Source organism: Ricinus communis, chromosome 4 (genome assembly GCF_019578655.1).
Source record: "Ricinus communis isolate WT05 ecotype wild-type chromosome 4, ASM1957865v1, whole genome shotgun sequence".
Taxonomy (NCBI): domain Eukaryota; kingdom Viridiplantae; phylum Streptophyta; class Magnoliopsida; order Malpighiales; family Euphorbiaceae; genus Ricinus; species Ricinus communis.
In genome coordinates this window covers 8,979,505-8,985,281 of record NC_063259.1, presented here as the reverse complement: position 1 = coordinate 8,985,281, position 5,777 = coordinate 8,979,505, and positions in this window count along the sequence as shown.

Below are 5,777 nucleotides of genomic sequence, written 5' to 3'. Positions count from 1 at the left end.
TTATGACGCTTCTAGAGTGAGTTTGGGTTGTGTCCTGATGCAAAATGGAAAGATAGTAGCTTATGCATCTAGGCAGTTGAAGAAGCATGAACAGAATTACCCGACCCACGATTTGGAGATGGCAGCAGTAATTTTTGCCTTGAAAATTTGGAGGCACTATCTCTATGGGGAGACGTGTGAGATATATACAGATCATAAAAGCTTAAAGTATATTTTCCAACAGAAGGAATTAAATCTGAGGCAGAGAAGATGGTTAGAGCTTTTGAAGGACTATGATTGTAATATTCTCTACCATCCATGTAAGGCGAATGTTGTGGCAGATGCCTTGAGCAGGAAGTCGGTAGGTAGTCTTGCTCATATCGATCTGAGAGAAGAGATCGTGACTAGAGTTGCATGGTATGCGACCAAGGGGCTGCGAGATGGAGATATTGGAATCGGGTGCATTGTTAGCACATTTCAGGGTTAGGTTTGTGCTTGTCAACAGAATCAGGAAAGCTCGGAATCGGGACCCGCAGTTGCAGAAAATCCTGAAAGACGTGCAGTAGGGTCGAGCTAATGATTTTATTATAAATGGTGATGGTACCCTCATGATGGGCTCTAGGCTGTGTCTTCCAGATGTGGATAATCTCAGAAAGAAGATTTTGGAAGAAGCTCCTTTGTCTGACTACGGTGTGCATCCAAGACTCCACAAGATGTATCATGATTTGAAAGGAAATTATTGGTGGAGTGGGATGAAGAGGGATGTGGCAGAGATTGTCTCCAAGTGTCTGACGTGTCAGTAGGTTAAGTTAGAGCATCAGAAGCCGTCAGGGTTACTACAACCGCTTCCCATACCAGAGTGGAAGTGGGAAAGGATTACTATGGATTTTGTATCGGGTTTACCCAAGACTTCTGCTGGTTATGACACCATCTGGGTAATTATGGACCCATGGACTAAGTCAGCGCATTTTATTCCGGTGATGACTACCTATTCTATAGCTAAGTATGCACGAGTGTATTTGAAGAGGATTGTTAGTCTTCATGGCGTCTTAGTTTCTATAGTGTCTGATAGAGGACCGCAGTTCACTTTAAAATTTTGGAAAAAGCTACAATAAGAGCTTGGTACCAGGTTGGACTTTAGTATAACATTCCACCCCAAACGGACAGACAGTTAGAGAGGACTGTTCAGACTTTAGAGAATATACTTCGGATGTGCATGATAGATTTTGGTGGTCAATGGGATTGGTATCTACCATTGATTGAATTCGCGTATAATAACAGCTATCATGCAAGCATCGAGATGGCACCTTATGAAGCTTTGTACGGCCAGAAGTGCAGATCTCCTGTGTGTTGGGAAGAAGTAGGTGAACGAAAGTTAGCAGGACTAGAGTTGGTTCAGATCACTTCAGAAAAGATTCCTATTATTCGCGAGTGGCTGAAGACAGCTTTTACTAGACAGAAAAGTTATGCGGATCCGAAGCGGAAGCACGTGGAATTCAATGTCGGGGAATATGTGTTCTTGAAGGTGTCTCCTATGCGTGGTATGATGCGGTTTGGCAAGAAGGGCAAATTGGCCCCTTGTTATGTGGGACCCTTTGAGATTGTTTGACAGAATTGGAGAGGTGGCATACAAGCTGGACTTGCCGCTGAGTTTCTCGCATGTGCATCTGGTATCCTACATATCGATGTTAAGGAAGTACATTTCGGACACTTCACATGTGTTGCAGCCTCAATATGTGGAAGTAAGCGAAGATCTGACTTATGAGGAGCAACCAGTCATGATCGTGGATACTCAAGTTTGCCAACTGCTCTCTAAGGTTATTCTTATGGTTAAGGTGTTATGGCGAAATCATTCGTTTGAAGAGTGTACTTGGGAGACCAAGCAGACCCTAATTTGTTTCAATCCTAAGGTAAACCGTGTTTCTTTTAAAATTCGAGGTCGAATTTTTTTTCTTAAAGGGGTAGAATGTAAAACCCATTTTTTAAAATAAATAAATAAATAAATAAATATATAATAATAATAATAATAGTAGTAATAGTTGTATATAAAAAAATAATATATTTCTTTTTCTTTTCTCCCTTTTCCCTTCCCTCTCCCCCTCTTTCCTCTCCTCCTCTTTCTTTTTCCTTCCTCCCTCTTCCTCTCTCCCTCCCTCCTTTTTTCTCCTTCCTGCCGACTGCCCCACCTTCCCCATCGCCTGCATGCCGCCGCCAATGCTCTCCTCCCCTCCCGCCGCTTAGTAGCTCCCCCTTCTCTTTCCTTTCTTTCTACCGGCATCGACAAGGGTGAGAAGGCTGCCATCGTCGGTTCGACCTCCTGCCGACGTGCTTTCAGTGATCCGACGCTGAAAATGGACTCCCCACCCCTAAAAACCCCAAAAACGACTCTCCCCTGCCGAAAAACCCCCACCGGCAGCCTCAGAAAGCGTCATCGGTGTAGCCTCTTTCCAGCCCCCGATCCGGCACCTTCCGACCACTTTCCGACCAAAATTCTTGTACTTCCAGACTCCCGCAACTCGAGCTTCGCGTAAGCGCTTCCGGATTCTAATTCTAACACCGTTGGCAGGACTGGCTTCCGGATCCTGGTGTTTTTTGGACGCGTGAAATATTACAATTTCGACTCGGTATAATTTTATTTAGACTCTGAAAATTATGTTGTAATGTTAGAAAATTATTGTGGCTATTAATTGCTTGTGATGACTAGTTTAAAAATAAATTGAATTTAATTAATTGTGTTGTGGTGTTGCGAAGTCGGGAAAATAATAATGCAGTTCTTGTGGCCCGGCTCCTGTTATTTAATTCCAGCATATTTGATGTGTCTTTGGCAGGTTTTGAACCCACTTTACAGGGGGGTAAATGTCCGTAATTTAGGGGAAGTTCTGTCGAATTTTCGACAGATTTCTCGAGTTTAAATTAATTTTAGGCAATCTACTGTAGGAGTCTAGATCTAGGAAAAATTTAAGAATGTCTATTAATTGAATATTTTTCTGACTAGATAATCTAGGCTATCCATCAGCTCCACCCGAGGCATAGGAATGGACTATAGAATGCGTTAGAACTGTGAGTTAAAGTCATATAATCTCTACACTATTGTCAAGTCTAAATTTAATATACTACTTTAGAAATTATGTTTAACATGATTATTAGTATCGCAATATAAATAATTTCATTTAATTATTAATTACTGAGAAAAATTTTAATTTATTATCAGTAATATTATATCGTTATTTTGATAGTTAATGTTATATTAATACAATCAATATTATTATTTCCACACACAATTGCATGTTTGCTTTCCCAGAATTTCTTATCTTTATTTCGGTATGTATTGAATGATTATGTTAGATTATGATTATTATATATGTGTTGATTGTGATATTGGGATGAGACTTCAGTAGAACATGCCACCTGATGGGTTACATCAGGACCGCATGCGCACTGGTAATGATTAAAGACAGGTAACAAGGTTATTATGGATTTTTTCCTTGGTCGAGTATAACTCTCTGGGTTGTGAAAGTTGACTGCCGAAGAAAGGTCCCTAGTCGAGCAATGCTCTCTAGGCGCCGACTTAGTTGGGAATCAAGTGTTCAGGGTGGATGTAAGGATCCTAGTCGAGCTTCGCTCTCTAGGTGCCAGACCTGTCGGAATTAAGAGAGCCTAAAGGCTACTAGTAATTGGGATTAAGGTTCTACTGAGCCATTCGTCCTACAAATGTAAAAATGTACTTTATTTTTAAGACTATGGTATAATTATAGTATGACTCGTATTTGATGTGCATGGTATGTTATACTGATTATAATAATTATTATTTTTTGAGAAGACTGCTATAGTCACAAGATTATTTAATTTTAACTCACTCCGAGACTGACAGTCTCAGTTTTATTTTTCAGGTGACAGTTAGAGTTCTTCGCCATCCTGCATTGTGACAGTCCGACTTCTCCTCCTTCGGACTTTCTGTATATAACTTATACTTCCATATTTTTGTTATTATATACTCTAGACCTTCTGCAGTAGAGTACTTTTCTGGTCTATGATGAAAGTGGGATGTTTTAAGATCAGAGAGATTTAATTATAGCATATCAGTCATGAATTATGATATTTTATTAGCTTTTTATTTGAATTATTGATCAGTAAGGCTTACAACGGGATTCGGTGGCCTTAAGCCTACCAATTCCATAGGTACCGGTCACGGGCCCACAGAACGGGTTGTGAAAAAAGAAATTATAATATTTGGAAAACAATTGAAACTAATAGGTCCTTTGTTAAGACTTGACTCGACAGTACCTAATAAAGAATCATAAAAAATTTTAAACTTAGCATCTCTAAGGACTTCTAAGATGGAAATATCTAAACCTTCTCTAGTAAGGGATTTTATTCCTACCTGGACAAGGCCTATGTGGATGTATATATAATCTTTTTCTTTATGTTTCTAGAGAGTTTTTAGATTTAGAAGATAGATTTCTTCAAAAGGCTTTGAAATTTGGATATCTCATTCTTCAGTTTTGATAGTAAAATCTGTTTTGAAGATAGGAAACTTTGAAAACTCATAGATATGCTTCTTTTGAATCTTGGGTATTTTTCAATCATCAATATGCTTTATAAAATCTTAAATAGTGATTTCTTTACTATTTACTAAACCTTTAGATCTTGAACACTCAGACGTAGAAGAGTTTGAAAAAGAAGACGATCTACAAAAAAGTGGTTCTAAACTCATTTTAAAATAAATCAAAATAACTTTCTAAAAAAACATGAACCAAGCCACCAGTTTTACTGCCCTTATATCAAAACAGGTTTTACTACTGTGCATAAAGAACAAGTTTGCTCAACAAAAATATGATGCAGTTTAAAACAATTTTAAAATTTCTTATATGTAAAGAACTTTCTCTTCCCAGGAACTCTGAGGCTCTGATACCAATTTCACAAGCAAACTAAGTTTGCTAGAGCAGTCAGAGAGCAGCTTAGCAAGTTAGCCACTTCCAAGTCTTTAAAAAACCAAATACCAGATACTCCTCAAAACAGTAGAAATATCAGTGCTATAGAACAAGCCCATAGCAGTGAATCTAATGATTCGGAACTAAAAAGTGTAACTGAAAAACCCTCCCAAATCAGTAGATTCGGATGGGAAGCCCTTAGATTAACTTGGCATACTCCTAGGACTACTGCCCCTGATGTAATACCCGAAATTTTTATATATTTAATAATGAGTTTTTATTTAAATTAATTTTATTTTATCTTTATTTGGTCTAGTTGGAATGATTTAAACGTAAAGTTTGAATTTTAGTTTTAGATGAATAAAGGAGTTATTTTTCTATACCCAATTAGTTTGAAATTTTAAAAAATTAATCAAGTAAATTATTTGAAGGGTAAATTATATTTTTGGTTATTCTAACTTTTCCCTAATGTATATGTATATATATAAATAAAATTATATAATAGAAAATTATGGTAGAAATTGTAAAGGATGTTTTTATAAAAGAATTTTGGAGAAATTTGTATTTTAATTAACTAGTGGTATTAAATTATAACTTGGAAAATAATTAGTAAATTAATTATTTAATTTAATTGTGTGTAGGATTTAATTGGAGGATTATTTTGGAATAAGGATTAAAAGTATAATTTTATTATTATGGGGGTTTAATAAAAATTTGTATGTTTGGTATTTTTATAAATAAATGTGTCGGCAAGGGTATTTTTGTAATTGTATATTTTTCAATAATTCTAATTTGGCCCAATTAATTAGTTAGGGGTTTAATTGAAAGGCTAAAGAAAAGTCTAGGGGTTAAATTGAAATTTTGCAG